We start from the raw sequence: 18,839 nt of genomic DNA on the forward strand, positions 1-18,839 counted from the left end.
GAATATGGACTGCGACTACAACGTAAAAAAAAGTTCCTTCAAAAGCAGAAAATGGAAAAATGCAACAAAAATATAACATTTCCTAAAAATGACCGTCCACACCTGTGGAGTAACGGTCAGCGCGTCTGGCTGCGAAACCAGGTGGTCCGGGTTCGAATCCCGGTCGGGGCAAGTTACCTGGTTGAGGTTTTTTCCGGGGTTTTCCCTCAACCCAATACGAGCAAATGCTGGGTAACTTTCGGTGGTGGACCCCGGACTCATTTCACCGGCATTATCACCTTCACATCATTCAGACGCTAAATAACCTAGATGTTGATACAGCGTCGTAAAATAACCCAATAAAATAAAAAAGAAATAAGTAAATAAAAATTACCAATAGATAATAAAAGACCGAAAATCTTATATATAAACGTCAGTGTAGCTATGTGTGTGTGTATGTAAGTATGTATGTATGTATGCATGTATGTATGTACTCTATACAAATCTACACGCTTTGACCGATATTTGTCAAAGTTTCCACATTTAGCCTTCATAACCAGGAGAAGAACATAGGCTACATTAAAATCGGACAAATGGACGTTAAATTAATTAAAAAATGAATACGATGAAACATTGATGTATAATATTAAAATGCAATCTTATACAGTCAATTGTTCTTTATTATTGTCTGTTGTATTCAACATCGACTTCCATGAGGCCATGGAAAAATAACACGACATGAAATAAGATTGTTGATACATCATAAAGGCCAAAATCTAGACAATCTAGGTTGTGTGACTGTTACTTACTTACTGGCTTTTAAGGAACCCGGAGGTTCATTGCCGCCCTCACATAAGCCCGCCATTGGTCCCTATCCTGAGCACGATTAATCCAGTCTCTACCATCATATCGCACCTCCCTCAAATCCATTTTAATATTATCTTCCCATCTACGTCTCGGCCTCCCTAAAGGTCTTTTTCCCTCCGGCCTCCCAACTAACACTGCATTTCTGGTTTCGCCCATACGTGCTACATGTCCTGCCCATCTCAAACGTCTGGATTTAATGTTCCTAATTATGTCAGGTGAAGTATACAATGCGTGCAGCTCTGTGTTGTGTAACTTTCTCCATTCTCCTGTAACTTCATCCCTCTTAGCCCCAAATATTTTCCTAAGAACCTTATTCTCAAACACCCTTAATCTCTGTTCCTCTCTCAAAGTGAGAGTCCAAGTTTGACACCCATACAGAACAACCGGTAATATAACTGTTTTATAAATTCTAACTTTCAGATTTTTTGACAGAAGACTAGATGACAAAAGAGCCTGTATATATTTTCGTTTGGTTTTACTTTGTTTATAGTTTGATTTTCTATTATTTTATTCGTATTTCTGGCGGTGTGGAAGAAGGCCTAATGGCATTAACTACGTCAGAATATAAATAAATAAATAAATAAATAAATTAATTAATTAATTAACCAAAACAAATAAGCATATATTAAAAACAGTGGAACGTAAGGCACATGACGAAATGTTTTCTATTCGATGCCTGATCTACAGGTGATTAAATTGAGTTAACCCTGGCAGGCATTTGACTAAGAAGTTCATTAATTCAAGTACGTGAACGCTATAGAATGATTGATTTTTTTAGGGATGAGGAAAGCTTAGTAAAGACAATTCGTTTTGGTCGTCTGTAGTTGGATTTCCGAAAAGTCTAACAACCAGTTTAATTAGAAATAGAAGCAGAAAGGAAAAAAACAGGCATCGAGGGTGATTTCAGCTAGTGCTAAATCAAAATAGAGTGTATTGTTCGTGTTCAAATGAAACGAGTTTATGGATATATTGCATCCTGCAATGTCCGTGATGTCTCAGAAAAAAAAGATGATATTTAATAAACTTCCGAGCCCTAGTAATAATAATTATACAGGACAAAGTAACTTCGTCTTCACTTTATTGATTAGTCAATAAAACTATGTGTTCCATCAACATTCTTTCCATCTTTTCAAAGTGGACCTTGACATCTTTCTCTGGGTTTGTAAATACAAAGTGTGTTTAGTTAATCTATTATCTTGCATTCTTTGGACGTGCTCCAACCAATTTGTATTGTAATAATCTATTTTTATAGTAAGAGGCTAGCTACTAATTCATCTGTGATATCCTGATTTTTATATGGTGTAGTCCAGCGTTTCTCAAACTTTTCTGAAGTAGGGACCACTTTTTTAAGTCAGAACAGTTCTGCGGACCACCTTACTCTTGGTCCCTTCGAAAGAAAATTTACCATTTTTGTAGTATATTTTAATATCAATATATATATATATGTATATATCTTTACCAACTATATAAGTCCCCTGATGTGGTTACAGTCATTAAAATATCAAGATTAAGATGGGCAGGACATGTGCAAAGAATGGCAGATCATGAGATACCCAAGAAAGTTATGGGGAATAAATTTGAAGGAAAAAGGAGTGTAGGACGACCAAGACTGCGATGGATGGATGGAGTGTTAGAGGATCTAAAGAAAGTGGGAATTAAAGGATGGTGGTTGGTTGCCAGGGACAGAGATGCATGGAAGAGAGTTCTAAGGGAGGCCGAGGCTCAAATTGGGCTGTAGCGTCGATGATGATGATGATGATATATATATATATATATATTAAAATATAATTAATTAATTAAAATGAATTAAATTTAATTAGTTTTATGTTATCATTAACTAATTAAGCTAATGTTAATAGAAGAAAATTCATTTTTGTTTCTATAATAAGGGTATTAGAGTTAGGATAATCTTTAACTTATTAACTAAAAAAAATAAATAAATAAATGTTCGTACTCATATTGATGAGATGGATGAGCCTTCCGATTCTTGCACAGTTGTTCTATATTTGGACCTTAAGCTGGTAAGCTTAAGTCGGAGATCGTCACATACATTGAGTCGATATCAGTACTTTATTTTTATTAGAGTTAGTGATGAAAACCTTTTCTCACACAGATACGTAGAAGCAAACTGAATTATAATCTCTAAAGCACCATTGTACAGTTCACTGTATTCTCTTTTCACTTGTGATGAGGTCCAGAAATTAACCATACCTTCCCCTTTGAATTTCATTTTAAGTCCGGTCTCATTCGAGAGTTCAATTAACTGTTCTCTTTCACTCAATGAAAGTTTATTAGTTTCAATATCGCAATGAAAGTGATCACGAACCCATGAAAATTCGTCATATTTACTTGGAAAATAAGTTTCAAATTGTGACCTCAGAGTTATATTATTGGTGTACGACGTACAGTACGTGCCTATTTCAATGTGCAGACTGGGTGTCGGCAAAACTATTAAGAAAGTCATAAATACATGAAAAGGTTCGGTCCTCTGTTATGAATTCGGGTGGTCCCTGTCTGGGTTACAGGGGCGGCGCCAGATATGCAGGGAAAGATGGCGAGAAACACCACGTTCATAATGCTTTAAATTCCTCTTTTGTTGTTGAGAGTAGAGTGGGAAGTCAGTAGACGGATAGGGTAATAAATTTCATAAAACGTCAGTACTGAGAGAAAAAGTGAAAGGCGATTGTCATGTGTCATTTCCAAACTCTGAGATTTTCAGCTATATAGTGATATACAATTCGTTTGAATTTTATTTTTTCTTCTGCCTTTTTTGAAGGACCACAAGGGCAGACCTCGAGGATCACAGTTGGTCCGCGGACCATGGTTTGAGAAACGCTGGTATAGTCTGATACAGTGAAAAATGTTACGTACCTCATTTCACTTTCAGGTATTTTCGTGTAACCTTTGGTGGATATAACCTAACTTTCGCTTCCATAAATTAGTGTGAGTAATCTTATTGCTGTAGTTCTATGGAATTTAACTTCTGTTTCTTCCGTTATTTTATTCTTCAGTATTCTTATTAATGTGCTACAGATAGAATTGAATGTTGTTAACTTTCTATTTCTATCTTCTTTCATGTATGCAATTTCTACACCCGAGAAGTTGAAACAGGATGTCTATTCTAAAATGTGATTGTCTTTAACTATTTTTGAACCGACTGAGAATTATTAAATGTGTTATTTTTTTTATTTATACCGTCTTTCGTGTAGGCATATATAATTTCTACACTCAAGTAGTTTAAATGGGGTGCCTGTTCTAAAATAGTGGTGTCATTAACTACGCTATTTTTGTTTTGACTGAGAACTATTAAATGTTTTAAGGTTTTTATTTATATCTTCTTTCAAGTAGTTGAAATGTAACGACTGTTATAAAATACGTTTGTTCTGACTCGGAATTATTAAATATGTTAAGTTTTTAAATTATGTTATCTTTTAAACTGTGTTATCTTATTTCTTATAGGGTACATCATTTCTATACTAAAGTAGTTGAAATGGGATACCTGTTGTAAAGTATATTTTGTCAAGAATAATATTTGTTTCGACTGGGAATTTTTCATGGAATATCATCTTTATACTCGTATCTTATAATTGTAAAAAAGAAAAATGGAAAATATTATACATTTTTCCGCCACTGCTTATATATATTTTTTCCTATAAAGCAATTTTCTGTAATAACACAGGTTTCTCCATCCAAAGTATATCTTCTTTCTTCAGGTTTCTCGGTCTAGCCAGTCTTCATCTGTGTCAGATTTCTTTCCTGCGTAATTTTCTTCATTTCCTCTGCCCATGTGGGTTGTGGTCTACGTATAATCACAGAAACCTGCAGAAAAGTATATTCTATTATCCATGTGCTAAAAAGGATAAATGTTCATCTCCCCTCTTGCTTAAAAAAGTCCCTTGTGCAGACACTTGCATTTCCCTATTTCGACTATGCGGACATTTTACTGACTGACCTCTCCAGCGACAACAAAACGAAACTTCAACGTGCTCATAATTTGTGTGTACGTTTTGTAAGCAATGTTCGTAAATATGATCATATTACCCCATCCCTGGAAGCAATAAGTTGGCTTAAACTAGATAAGAAAAGAAATTTACATTCACTTCTCTTTCTCTTCGAAATCTTGAACTCTTCTATTCCTTCGTACCTGTCGTCTCGCTTCACTTACCTTTCTTCCCACCATAATCTGAACACACGCTCTCGTCATGAAACAATACTAACAATACCATCCCATCGCACCTCCTCATACTCATCTTCTTTCACAATAGCCCTGCCAAGACTCTGGAATTGGCTACCTGCTAGCATCAGGGACTGTCGAAATAAAATTGAATTCAAACGAAAACTTACTAGGCACTTGGTCAGTAATTGATTACTTGTAAATAGTTTCTTTAATCTATCACAAAATATTTCAATATCCAGTAATTTCATCACTATACAATTTTGTTATTCTAGATTTAATTTGTAATTCAGTAAATATAAAATATTCTTTGTTTCTCTATGATAAATTATCTAGCTTTAATTATTCAGGTAATCTTTTCGTACTTTGATTTTATTGTAATTGTAAATTTAATACTAACTGTAATATTATTTGTAATTGACGGCCTTATCTCTACCAGGTTAAATAAATAAATACTACTACTAATACTACTATCTTCTTTCTTTCTTCTGGTTTCCAAATTAGGGCTAGGGACATATCCGATGATTGCCCAAGTCCAACAGGTTGCTTCGGTAGTATTCGTGAATCCGATGCTGACAGGTGGGCCATTCTGTCTCAGCCCCCGTTAGAGCATGGTTCTGTTTCGCGGACGAGTAGACTGATAAGCAAAGAGAGCAGATGGGGTACGTTATCAGTGGACACAAGTTTACTATACCGAGAGCTTTGATTACGTCACGAGGTGGGGAAGGGGTCTTACCTACAAGGTACAGTCCTTGTACGCGCAGAGCTCTCTGATGTTACACGTGCTGTCTTAGATATTTTTCAATATCTGTGCATTTCCTGGGGTATTTGAATTTCCTGTTTTCTGCATATTCTACTTTATTGGTCCTTCTACACTATTTCCTGTATTCACTTTTTTCCTATCGCAGTCCTAATTAGTTCTATTTGTGTTTACCTTAAGTGCAAAGCATTTGTTCGCCTTTACATTACAACATAGTTTACGATATGCCGAAAGAAAGGAAGCCTCAGTATGTACAATTGCAGCGATTTGTTGAGGAGTTCGGATCGCAGCACTTTCCTACAGATGGTGAAAAACTTACATGCAAGGTATGTAGAGTCGATCTACCGGGGAACAAGAGACACCATGTACAAAAACACTACAACTCTAAAAGACACAAGGAATACTTTAAGTTGTTGAATTCGAAAAAAATCGAAGCTATTCCCACGAGTTCAAATGTGGAATGTGATTTTTACCAATACTTGTGCCACATGTTCGTTAGGGCAAATATTTCATTTAAAAAACTGGAACACCCCTGTGTCAGATCATTTTTGCTAAAATATACAGGTAGAACACTACCCCAACAATTTACTCTGCGTACGGGTTATTTAGCAAAATGTTATGAAGATGTCTTACGTGAAATTAGAGAAACCTTAAAAGATGAAAAATTGTGGATATCTATAGACGAAACGACAAATATTGCAAACAGACCTGTTGCTAATGTTATTGTTGGGGGACTTCAAACTGAAGGTGTGGGCAAAAAGTTTCTATTGACATTCGAAGAGCTAGAGAAAGTAAATCATGTTACCATTGCAGCTCTGTTTGAAAAATCAATGCGATTATTGTGATCTGACGAAATGAAAGCAGAAAAGCTTAACGAAGTATATTGTCGTGCACTGTAACAAATGTAGTCATGAAGAAGAGCAAAGTAGTACAAAACAAAATACTATGTTTTATATGTTGTATTTATATACAATATATTGTTCTTATGTAGCTACATTAATATCATGTAACACAGAACTATGTATGTTGTAATTAAATTCACAATATAAACAATAGGTTATTTAATATTACAAAGTGAAATTACTGAATAGTAAAGATAAATTGCTGCAGGAACTGTACTCCAGTCGTTGTTATTGTAGCGACACGATGACATTCACCCCCTCCCTTCCTTGCTCTCTAATACATCGCGATATAGTGCATGTAGCAGTTAACTTAACGGTTTACGTACACCAAATGCTCTCTCTGCTGATAAGCTCCAAAGTCTCCGGGCCCCAAGCCCTTCCTGTATCAGCATCAAGACTTCATTCAGCCTATTTTTTAGTACTAAAGATGTTAGATGAAATGAAGGGCAAGTGGAGAATGTTGGTGCAACGATAGAGGGAAACAGGAGTACCCCAAGGAAAATCCTCTGCAACGTCCACCAAAATTCTATCACGACCTGGCCGGAAATCGAATCTGGGTCACCTAGATGGCCTGAGGGTTTGTTGGATAAAGTGGATCCTATGGAAGGGTGACATGCATATATGTGTCTTCCTCCGACGAGTTTAGTGCTGGGACCTGAGGTATTCTTGCCATCGGTGCGGGGGGGTTGCAGGTAGATTCTTTTGTTGCTACCCAGCGGAGTGGGAAGTATTAATCGTCCAAAAATATGCAGTCTTCAGTTTGTAGTAGTGTGTGAATATTTCATATACATATTGTTTACCTAGGCCCATGTGATTTTGTTATAAATATATTGTTGCAATTTTTGCTCAAACATCTCCGTGATGTTAGCTATGTTAATATGATATGAATTACTCATAATTACTCATAATTAAATATTTCACCGTTACAAGTCATTTTTAAGAAACATGCTGTGGAAAATGGGTCAACGAGACGAGTAAATATTTTAGCGTACAATGCTGATACTAAACAGGGCATCATTGTGGACCCCACGATACGTTTTGAAGTAGAATGTCATCAGTCAGCCGAGGTCCACCTTGAGAAGAAGTCGATCTATGAGCCTACAGTCAACTATTTCAAGCTGAAATATGCCTTAATTCACTTTGAGGTATTCGGCTTGCTCATAGGTGCTCGAGGGACTATACTAGCTTTTTTCGAAGAATTTCTACGCCAGTTTGCTCTGCCAACATCTCTGAGGGATGACATTGTGATAACTGTCTTAAAAAAAATCCTGCCAAATCCTAATTAATCACATGGTGCCACATTAATAGCAATTGTAATTTTTCACGCCCTTTTCTTTGTTTTCCTTTTTTAAAACTTAATATCTATGTTTACATATTATGTATAATAATTTTTTTTGAGGATATACTGAGTCCGTAAGGGCTACCCTCAATGGGGAGCAGTTTAATATTATTATTATTATTATTATTATTATTATTATTATTATTATTATTATTATTATTAAATTGATTACTTTACAAATTTAATTCAGTTCTACTGATCACTAAATTTTATAGTATGATTCTTCTTTTCATTTATATTATTGTAGTTTTATTATGATTTTATTGTATTTGTATTTCTGATGGTGTGATGGCCTTAACTTCACCAGAATAAATAAATAAATAAATAAATAAATAAATAAAATATTCTACAATACTTTTCTCCTCTGAACACGTAAGTACGAATGGTTGTATCTCTATCTCGCCAAAATACGTTAGAAAACTAACAGGCATACTGCTCTCGTAAATTGGGCGAATGTTTTCAGTATGATTGTACTTCCTTCCAGACTGGCGATGTCACTGTCCCCTCCCACTCCAGTACCGCGCTAGACTAGTCGGAACCGCATTCCCCTCAGCCCTAAACTCCTCAGAGGATGACAGTAGTTTGTGTCAACCTCAGGAATAGGGCGAAGGGGATGAAATATTGTGACGAAACAGTAGATAAAAAGGAGAAGAAGACGAATTAAAAATGAAAAAGAAAGAGACAAATAAATTGTGGAAAGACGAGAAAGTTATACCAGATGAATATGGAATAGGAAAAAATACGAAAAGTCGAAGTAAATAGAGAAGAATAATATGTCGGAGAAAGTGAAGGAGGGGATGGCTGCTAGATATTGAAGACGAGAAAGTGAACGGGAAAGAAAATGAGGCGAAAAGGGGACGTAGAAAGAGATAGAAAAGAGGACGAAAGAGAAAAGGCTAATAAGGGCGTCGAACTGCGACTTTTAATGCAAAACAAGACATGTTTATAAGCAGAGTGATTTATTCCTGTGTTATTGTGTTTGGAGCCTAATTGTTTTTTCGGTTGGGATCCCACTGAATCACTTTGGTATGAGAGTAAGCGGATCCTGGAAAACTCATTCACGTCCAACAACTGTGCTTTATCGCCGATATATTTAGCTATAAGCATTGCGATGCAAGTAATAAACACGGTCACAACCCATTGCTCGCTCACATGTGACGCTGTACAGATTTGGTTCCTGTTTATGGACGTTCTTTTTTTTAGCAGTTTATTTAACAACGCTGTATCAACTGATGAAATTATTGGGGATCATCAGTGCGGTTTTCGGCGTAATAGATCGACTATTGATCAGATTTTTTGTATTCGACAGATACTGGAGAAAAATGGGAGTATTAGGGTACAGTACATCAATTATTCATAGATTTCAAAAAGGCATATGTCTCGGTTAAGAGGGAAGTATTATATGATATTCTTATTGAATTTGGTATTCCCAAGAAACTAGTTCGATTAATTAAAATGTGTCTCAGTGAAACATACAGCAGAGTCCGTATAGGTCAGTGTCTATCTGATGCTTTTCCAATTCACTGCGGGCTAAAGCAGGGAGATGCACTATCACCTTTACTTTTTAACTTCGCTCTAGAATATGCCATTAGGAAAGTTCAGGATAACAGGCAGGGTTTGGAATTGAACGGGTTACATCAGCTTCTTGTCTATGCGGATGACGTGAATATGTTAGGAGAAAGTCCACAAACGATTAGGGAAAACACGGAAATTTTACTTGAAGCGAGTAAAGCAATCGGTTTGGAAGTAAATCCCGAAAAGACAAAGTATATGATTATGTCTCATGACCAGAATATTGTACGAAATGGAAATATAAAAATTGGAGATTTATCCTTCGAAGAGGTGGAAAAATTCAAATATCTTGGAGCAACAGTAACAAATATAAATGACACTCGGGAGGAAATTAAACGCAGAATAAATATGGGAAATGCGTGTTATTATTCGGTTGAGAAGCTCTTATCATCCAGTCTGCTGTCCAAAAATCTGAAAGTTAGAATTTATAAAACAGTTATATTACCGGTTGTTCTGTGTGGGTGTCAAACTTGGACTTTCACTCTGAGAGAGGAACATAGGTTAAGGGTGTTTGAGAATAAGGTTATTAGGAAAATATTTGGGGCTAAGCGGGATGAAGTTACAGGAGAATGGACAAAGTTACACAACACAGAACTGCACGCATTGTAGTCTTCACCTGACATAATTAGGAACATTAAATCCAGACGTTTGAGATGGGCAGGGCATGTAGCACGTATGGGCGAATCCAGAAATGCATATAGAGTGTTAGTTGGGAGACCGGAGGGAAAAAGACCTTTAGGGAGGCCGAGACGTAGATGGGAGGATAATATTAAAATGGATTTGAGGGAGGTGGGGTATGATGATAGAGACTGGATTAATCTTGCACAGGATAGGCACCGCTGGCGGGCTTATGTGAGGGCAGCAATGAACCTTCAGGTTCCTTAAAAGCCATTTGTAAGTAAGTTAAGTATCAACTGTTAGGTTAGGTTTTGTAATAAATATAAATAGATCATTTTCTTAATTAATAACAGTGAATATCTCCAATAAACGATTTCTTAGCATCGCCACAGAAACACTTGATTGTACTTGTCACTATCTCTGTCACTAGAGAGTTCTTGAAATTTATATTTTCCCCGCCATTCATAAAATATTTTGATATGATACCTCTTGCACAAAAGGGGAGATCTATAACTGAAACTTGATTAATATATTTCAGTATTATTTGTATTTATCCTGGTAATAATGAACAGTTTGACTCGTAGACATTTTGTTTTTGCAGCATTAACTTCCCATGATTGTATGAGAAGATTCAAAGAGAACTGCAGTTACGTAGACTTTCGGTTCCCCCCTACTACTATTAATGCATAACACAATATCAATACGGCGGTTGCTGTCGCCTGCGATACAACGAACTTTTCTGTTGATTTTCGAGTTCGTCATTTTTTTCCGGTTATTATATGCTTATTTAAGTTGTGTTAACTCTCGCTAGTGGTTTTATATTTTATTTTATCCGTCTTAGTATTTATTTTATTATTGTAAATATTTTTGTTTTATAACTATTATTATTATTATTATTATTATTATTATTATTATTATTATTATCATTAATAAATTATTTTGTATTGCTATCTTTGTATCATCTCCGTCACGATTATTCTATTATTATTATTATTATTATTATTATTATTATTATTATTATTATTATTATTATTATTGTTACTATTATTTCTATCATCAGCATTATTATTTGATCTCTGTAAAATTTATGTAGATTACTGGACTGTACCCGAGCACGAGCATATGCTCATTTCGGGTATCTATTTCATATGTATTCATTTCAAATGTAAATTGTAAATAAATTTGAATTTGAATTTGTTACATTGGGGTGGGTTGGGATAATTTGGGTATAAAGTTTAGAGATCCATAGCCAGTTACTATGACTATTACACTTTTACTACGTCATACTACTTTTGACCAATAAAACAGTACAGAACGACGTGTTTCAACCAATTTTGATCTCCTCCTTAGAACATTATATTTCAGTCATACGCATGCAAGCCAATAAATCAAACTGCTAGATTTCAGTCTTTCGTTCTTACTGTTGCATCATCATAATGCAATACTACGAATATAATTAATAGGTATTATTTAATTAGTAAGATATAGTAAAATATTGATCTTAAATACAAAATAAGATCAAATAAATGATTTATTAACATAAATTTCAGTAGTGAAAAATTAATCAGAAATGCGGGATGACCAACTGAATGGTTTAAAACACAGAACCTCAAGGCATAAGTTTAAACAAAATATTTTAACTAATGTACCTTCTAGGTAAGTGTTTAAAATTTTAATTTAACTTACTTTGAATTTGTTATTCTTGTAATTTGTAATATTGGTTCACTTACCGCTTGCGCATTCATTGAGTGTAACTTCGAGCCTTATATTATTTTGTAATTATTATTTAGTATGTTTGCATTAATTTACTCAACTTGTGCTTGTATTACTGTATAAATTTTTTATTAGTGTTCTTTAAATATTAGCAAAATTGTATCAGCTTCCTTTGTTTCGGGCTAAGTGGAAGAGAAGGCCTGATGGCCGTAACTTCGCCAGAATAAATAAATTATTACTTACTTACTTATTGGCTTTTAAGGAACCCGGAGGTTCATTGCCGCCCTCACATAAGCCCGCCATTGATCCCTATCCTGAGCAAGATTAATCCAGTCTCTACCATCATATCCCACCCCCCTCAAATCCATTTTAATATTATCTTCCCATCTACGTCTCGGCCCAACCAAAGGTCTTTTTCCCACCGGCCTCCCAACTAACACTCTATATGCATTTCTGGATTATTATTATTAAAATTATTATTATTATTATTATTATTATTATTATTATTATTATTATTATTATTATTATTATTATTATTATCATCATTAAAATATGGTTAAACCCATGGATTAAACTTCAAGGAGTTTAAATTAAACATAATTTTATACTCATATTGAGAATATGGCCCTAAATGAACTGTTAAAAACACAGACCACAGCAATGACTCGCGAAATTCTACGTAAGATGCATAATTATGGTTGTTATTTTTATATGCAAAAAATTATGCCCCGAGTGAGGATCGAACTCACGACCTTAAGATTATGAGACTTACGCGCTGCCTACTGCGCTACCGAGGCGATGAAAATCAATGAAGGGAACCTTGCTTACAACCCCCTGTGACCACATACAGCATTTGAAACCATCTGCTGGGTCAGAATCCGTGGTATAACCCTCAGACAGCTAATATAATAGACAAACTGCAGGTATGTCACACTCACACTTTCCAGTTACTACGGCAACGAATCATTTCAGTTCTCCTGCACAAATGGCTGCGATGTGGAGAGAACAAATAGGCCTACCTAGAAGCCGTCAACAAAATGAAACAAACAAATTAATATCGACAAAACAACAATAAACTCTTTACCTCTACCGCTGTGGAGTAAAGGTCAGTTATGACTCTGAAACGAACGGGCCCGGGTTCGAATTATGTTTGCGACAAGTTACCTGGTTGGGATTTTTTTTCTGGGGTTTTCCCTCAATCAATTGAAGAAGAATTGTTGGGTAACTTTCCGCGTTGGACCATCGGACTCATTTTGCCATAATTAATTTACATTTTATCATCATCACCATACCATAGCCCGGGTTCAGTTGACGGTGTGGCTTGTTATACTTGCAAAAGAACGCGGCCGTTCGGCTACTCAACCATTCACAGAATAGGAGTGGTAAGACCAGCCTCAGGCTGCAGTGCAAGACTTCGAGTCCCTCTTCCGTTCAAGAGCAAAAAACAAAAGACCGATTATGACCTATAAGGAAGAAACAAGACCGGAAAAATAAAAGTTGGAAACAGAAAACATAAAAACATTTCGCAAAATTATGCAAAAAAACTTTATGGGCAGGAGGAAGTGATAGTATACATAGACGAGGAGGCGAGACCTGGCGTTTGAGCCCGGCCCGGAGAATGATTTTTATATTGTTTCTGTTTATCTGCGATTATTGTTTTATAACAGATGGAGAGAAAATGACGATACGTAACTCCTCTGGTAGCTCAGTTGGTAGAACGGTGGACTGTAGTAGGTGTGAAATAAGTCAGTAATCCATAGGTCGCTGGTTCAAATCCGGCCCGGAGGATGATTTTTATGTTTTTCTGTTTATACTGTGATTATTGTCTTATAACAGATGGAGAGAAAGTTTCGCTCCGTAACTCCTCTGGTAGCTCAGTTGGTAGAGCGGTGGACTGTAGTAGGTGTGAAATAAGTCAGTAATCCATAGGTCGCTGGTTCAAATCCGGCCCGGAGGATGATTTTTATGTTTTTCTGTTTATACTGTGATTATTGTCTTATAACAGATGGAGAGAAAGTTTCGCTTCGTAACTCCTCTGGTAGCTCAGTTGGTAGAGCGGTGGACTGTAGTAGGTGTGAAATAAGTCAGTAATCCATAGGTCGCTGGTTCAAATCCGGCCCGGAGGATAACTTTTATGTTTTTCTGTTTATACTGTGATTATTGTCTTATAACAGATGGAGAGAAAGTTTCGCTCTGTAACTCCTCTGGTAGCTCAGTTGGTAGAGCGGTGGACTGTAGTAGGTGTGAAATAGGTCAGTAATCCATAGGTCGCTGGTTCAAATCCGGCCCGGAGGATGATTTTTATGTTTTTCTGTTTATACTGTGATTATTGTCTTATAACAGATGGAGAGAAACTTTCGCTCCGTAACTCCTCTGGTAGCTCAGTTGGTAGAGCGGTGGACTGTAGTAGGTGTGAAATAGGTCAGTAATCCATAGGTCGCTGGTTCAAATCCGGCCCGGAGGATGATTTTTATGTTTTTCTGTTTATACTGTGATTATTGTCTTATAACAGATGGAGAGGAAGAGTGGATCCATCACTCCTCTGGTAGCTCAGTTGGTAGAGCGGTGGACTGTAGTAGGTGTGAAATAAGTCAGTAATCCATAGGTCGCTGGTTCCAATCCGGCCCGGAGGATGATTTTTATGTTTTTCTGTTTATACTGTGATTATTGTCTTATAACAGATGGAAAGGAACTCCTCTGGTAGCTCAGTTGGTAGAGCGATGGACTGTAGTAGGTGTGGAATATATCAGTAATCCATAGGTCGCTGGTTCAAATCCGGCCCGGCGGATGATTTTTATATTGTTTCTGTTTATCTGCGATTATTGTTTTATAACAGATGGAGAGAAAGTTTTGGTTCGTAACTCCTCTGGTAGCTCAGTTGGTAGAGCAGTGGATTGTAGTAGATGTGAAATGTAGTAGTAGTACTCCATAGGTTGCTGGTTCAAATCCGGCCCGGAGGATGATTTTTATGTTTTTATGTTTTTCTGTTTATACTGTGATTATTGTCTTATAACAGATGGAGAGAACGTTTTGGTGCGTAACTCCTCTGGTAGCTCAGTTGGTAGAGCGGGGACTGTAATAAGTGTAAAATATTGCCGTAATCCATAGGTCGACTGTTCAAATCCGGCTCGGAGGATGGTTTTTATGTTTTTCTATTTATACTGTGATTATTGTCTTATAACAGATTGAGAGAAAGGTTCGGTGCGTAACTCCTCTGGTAGCTCAGTTGGTAGAGCGGTGGACTGTAGTAGGTATGAAATAAATCAGTAATCCATAGGTCGCTGGTTCAAATCCGGGCCGGAGGATGATTTTATGTTTTTCTGTTTGTACTGTGATTATTGTCTTATAACGGATGGAGAGAAAGGTTCGGTGCATAACTCCTCTGGTAGCTCAGTTGGTAGAGCGGTGGACTGTAGTAGGTGTGAAATAAATCAGTAATCCATAGGTCGCTGGTTCAAATCCGGGGCCGGAGGATGATTTTATGTTTTTCTGTTTGTACTGTGATTATTGTCTTATAGCAGATGGAGAGAAAGGTTCGGTGTATAAGTCCTCTGGTAGCTCAGTTGGTAGAGCGGTGGACTGTAGTAGGTGTGAAATATTTCAGTAATTCGCATGTTAGGTTATTCAATGACGAAACCTCGGACTCATGAATGATAATACCATTCGCCGCACTGATCCACTGGCTTTAGCTAACCATACAGTTGATACAGTCTTCTTAAATCACTCATAAAATACAATACATAGCGGCTAAGCTACTCTGTTTTAGAATTTTGAAATAGGCAATATTAGCTACTATTGTTTTTGTTTGTTTTTTTATATATATTGGAGCTTCTAATATGCTTCATAGTGTTTCTGGAGTGGTTACAAAACTGTGTTATGGCAGTATGCCAGCTACAGTAGGTGATGTAGTGTCTGAAATGACTGAAATCAATCATATGAAGTTTTTCCTAGATTAGCTCTGTGCTTTGTACAGTGCTTCACCAAAGACCAGAAACAGAGTCAGAGTATCTTCGAGCTGTTTTCCAGCATTCCCATTTCATTTGCTAGGCGTTTCTGTTGATTCTATTAAGGACTGCATGACAAACTCATCTTAAGGATGTTGATATCGCCAATACAGGGTAAAGATTGGTGTCCTGCAATATTCGAACATGACAGAGCCAATCAAGACTTTACAAATTTTGTCTTATTTCGTATGAAAAACTAATCGCAAGTTGCGTGCTAAAATCCTTAAGCGATTTTTAAGGCTCCACCAGGTCGACTCAAGATCGCGAGAGAGCGTACAGGCCTGCTTACGGCTTCCACTGCGGACAGTACAGTTGTACGCTGCAGTCTATCAGTGGTGGAACTTATCGAGGTCGCTTGGAGGCACCGGTGCACTGCATTTTGCACCAGGAAAATTGATGTGCTAAAACATGAACCTTAGCAATGTAATGGATGTTGTGCGAACAATTAATTTCATAAGGTCTAAAGGACTTAATCACAGGGGGCCGTATTCATAGACATTTTTAGCGCGGGCGCTCGGTGGATGATCAGAGTTTTTCGTATTCCTAAACCAGTGTTAGCGATAGGATATGATTTGAATTCTGTACTAGTAACCAGTGGATAGCCGGGGCTAGCTTAGTACGCTCGTAGCGCGTGCTGCGAAATGTCTATGAATAGCACCCAGGGAGTTCAGGGCAGTGCTTGATGTTATTAACAGTGAGTATGGGGATTTACTCTACCATATACTGGTGACAGAACATCTAGAAGCTTGGAGACAGTTACTTTTATGCGGTCCGACCACCCCCCTCCTCCCGCACTAGCAGGTACGGTACCATTCAGCTGCAAAACATTTTCTGAACGGAAGTTATTGTATTGTGAGAGCGCAGCTGGATCAGTGAAAGTAATTGGTCAACGTTTTTATAGTGGAACACAGACTTCTGAAGTGTTCAAGGTCGTACGTAGTTTCGGTCGCTTACCCACCCTCCTCACGAACTTTTCCCTTTGCAAGTTACACTGCAAAAAATAATCTCGTCAGTCTCCTTGTGTTCATCTCGTCCATTCATTCTTGATCGTCTCAGTTCCTTTTAGGCCTATAGGTCGTTTATAATTTACTAGTGAGCGTCTCGTCAATTGTGAAAGAAGGCTTATGAAATAGTGTTGTATTAACACGAGATAATCAGGAGAAAGTAACTGATAAGACGATCAGGAGTGATTAAATGATTTGGGCGAAAGTGACAAGAGATGAAAAAAAAAGATTTAAGACAATGGGAAGGAAAATAAAATCCGGAACTATTAGGGTAGAACGACTGACGAGACGGCGTGAAATAACAGATAGCTGAGAACATTTTAATAGGGACGTAGCTGAAAGGACAATCAGAACTGAATTAATTTGATCAGAAAAAAAATTACTGAAGAAACAACTGTAAGTGAAATGAAGGGAAGGAAAAAAAAGATTGACGAGATTAATAATAGGCCTAGTAAACTGATTGAAGGGACGATCAAGAGGAAAATTAGATGATGGACGAGACTATGAAACGGAAAATGAATCATGAGATGGTTAGGAGAACGGAAAGGTGGGCATGGATCATTTTGTAGGGACTCAATCGCGTCAATACAAACATTTCTTAAAATGTTTAAACTAACAACAAAAGATTTTGCCATAACTCTGAGTTTTATTGGAAGAAATAGCTGATGACTCACTGCTAGAAAGATATTAAAAATATTTGTAAACAAAAAATGATCTATTTAGTCTGGCTACGCTTATTTAGACTATGAAGCATACTCGAATAATAATAGTATTTATTAAACACAAGTTATACAACTTCAGACTTCTTTTTATTTGTTCTGGACACCTGGCTTAGGATCTCGCAGAGTGACTGTGATAATGGAACATTGGTGGAATGACAATGATGAGGGGAAATGGGAGAACTCCGATAAAAAAACCCTCGCGCCCACTTTGTTCACCATCCAGACGGGGATCGAACTCGGGTCGCCACGGTGCAAGGCAGAGAGACTAATCACTCGGCCACAAGTTATTGAATGCTTGAAAAAGTATCTACATATATAAAATAGAATAACAGAGCTTAAGTTTAGACAATTCTCAGCTATACACATAACACAGAACAGCACAGCACAAGCTTAGACAGGATACTGAATTTCGGTTTTGTCTTTGCAGTGTAGGAAGTTCAGATTTTTACAGTAGAACCGGTCCCCAGCCCATTAGGGTGGTAGGAGGGTGAGTAAGTTTGCAGTAAGAAGAAGGGAAAGTGTGTGACCTTGGCAACCACAAATGCTTGTGGACGACTATAGTTTGTAGTGCAACGAACAATTCTGCTGTGTGTGGGTTCTTCTGTAGTGACGTCAATGAAGCCTCTACTTGTTCTGTCCCCGGTATACCGAGGTAAAGTAGTTAAGTCGAGGAAACGTTCTGGAACGTTTTCTCCCACTTAGGAATGAAATTTCCTTATTTATGGATGTACATGGGAAACCTGTTAGAAGCCTTGGACATGGAAAAATATATAAGAATAATGCAACAATTGTGCGAAGACTTCGAACGTAGATATCAGGAAATTAGAGAACTTGAACAACAATTTAAGATATTTGCAACATCTTTTTCAGTGAGTGTCCTGGATATTCCTGCTGAACCACAATTAGAAATACTTGATTTACAAAGCGATATTGAGCTAAAGGATAAGTATCAAAACAGAAAAAGTATTAACCATTTCTATACCTTGTTTTCCACGAGAAAGGTTTCCTAAACTGCACAATCTCGCTGTTCGGGACAACCTACGTATGCGAAACACTGTTTCTTTAATGAAGTTTACAAAGTCACGTCACAGAAGCCAACTAAGTGATGGACACTTGAAAGCATGTTTGCGATTGGGTGGTACTAAAACAATAGCTCCACGAATTGAAAAGCTGCTTACTAACAGA

The 18,839-nt window shown here is 36.9% G+C and overlaps 10 non-coding genes across 10 annotated transcripts; 9 read left to right on the top strand and 1 right to left on the bottom strand.

Moving 5' to 3' along the window:
• Positions 1 to 12,648: 12,648 nt before the first annotated feature.
• TRNAM-CAU (transfer RNA methionine (anticodon CAU)) lies at positions 12,649 to 12,721 on the bottom strand. Its single transcript has one exon. It is a non-coding gene; the product is annotated as a tRNA-Met (tRNA).
• Positions 12,722 to 13,618: 897 nt separating this feature from the next.
• TRNAY-GUA (transfer RNA tyrosine (anticodon GUA)) lies at positions 13,619 to 13,712 on the top strand. The gene is made up of 2 exons: positions 13,619 to 13,655; positions 13,677 to 13,712. It is a non-coding gene; the product is annotated as a tRNA-Tyr (tRNA).
• A 75-nt stretch (positions 13,713 to 13,787) lies between these two features.
• On the top strand, positions 13,788 to 13,881 carry TRNAY-GUA (transfer RNA tyrosine (anticodon GUA)). The gene is made up of 2 exons: positions 13,788 to 13,824; positions 13,846 to 13,881. It is a non-coding gene; the product is annotated as a tRNA-Tyr (tRNA).
• A 75-nt stretch (positions 13,882 to 13,956) lies between these two features.
• Positions 13,957 to 14,050, top strand: TRNAY-GUA (transfer RNA tyrosine (anticodon GUA)). The gene is made up of 2 exons: positions 13,957 to 13,993; positions 14,015 to 14,050. It is a non-coding gene; the product is annotated as a tRNA-Tyr (tRNA).
• Positions 14,051 to 14,125: 75 nt separating this feature from the next.
• On the top strand, positions 14,126 to 14,219 carry TRNAY-GUA (transfer RNA tyrosine (anticodon GUA)). Its single transcript has 2 exons — positions 14,126 to 14,162; positions 14,184 to 14,219. It is a non-coding gene; the product is annotated as a tRNA-Tyr (tRNA).
• Positions 14,220 to 14,294: 75 nt separating this feature from the next.
• Positions 14,295 to 14,388, top strand: TRNAY-GUA (transfer RNA tyrosine (anticodon GUA)). The gene is made up of 2 exons: positions 14,295 to 14,331; positions 14,353 to 14,388. It is a non-coding gene; the product is annotated as a tRNA-Tyr (tRNA).
• A 75-nt stretch (positions 14,389 to 14,463) lies between these two features.
• On the top strand, positions 14,464 to 14,557 carry TRNAY-GUA (transfer RNA tyrosine (anticodon GUA)). The gene is made up of 2 exons: positions 14,464 to 14,500; positions 14,522 to 14,557. It is a non-coding gene; the product is annotated as a tRNA-Tyr (tRNA).
• A 61-nt stretch (positions 14,558 to 14,618) lies between these two features.
• TRNAY-GUA (transfer RNA tyrosine (anticodon GUA)) lies at positions 14,619 to 14,712 on the top strand. Its single transcript has 2 exons — positions 14,619 to 14,655; positions 14,677 to 14,712. It is a non-coding gene; the product is annotated as a tRNA-Tyr (tRNA).
• A 75-nt stretch (positions 14,713 to 14,787) lies between these two features.
• Positions 14,788 to 14,884, top strand: TRNAY-GUA (transfer RNA tyrosine (anticodon GUA)). Its single transcript has 2 exons — positions 14,788 to 14,824; positions 14,849 to 14,884. It is a non-coding gene; the product is annotated as a tRNA-Tyr (tRNA).
• Positions 14,885 to 15,135: 251 nt separating this feature from the next.
• Positions 15,136 to 15,229, top strand: TRNAY-GUA (transfer RNA tyrosine (anticodon GUA)). The gene is made up of 2 exons: positions 15,136 to 15,172; positions 15,194 to 15,229. It is a non-coding gene; the product is annotated as a tRNA-Tyr (tRNA).
• Positions 15,230 to 18,839: the final 3,610 nt, after the last annotated feature.

The sequence above is a fragment of the Periplaneta americana genome, chromosome 14 (assembly GCF_040183065.1).
Source record: "Periplaneta americana isolate PAMFEO1 chromosome 14, P.americana_PAMFEO1_priV1, whole genome shotgun sequence".
Classification (NCBI taxonomy): domain Eukaryota; kingdom Metazoa; phylum Arthropoda; class Insecta; order Blattodea; family Blattidae; genus Periplaneta; species Periplaneta americana.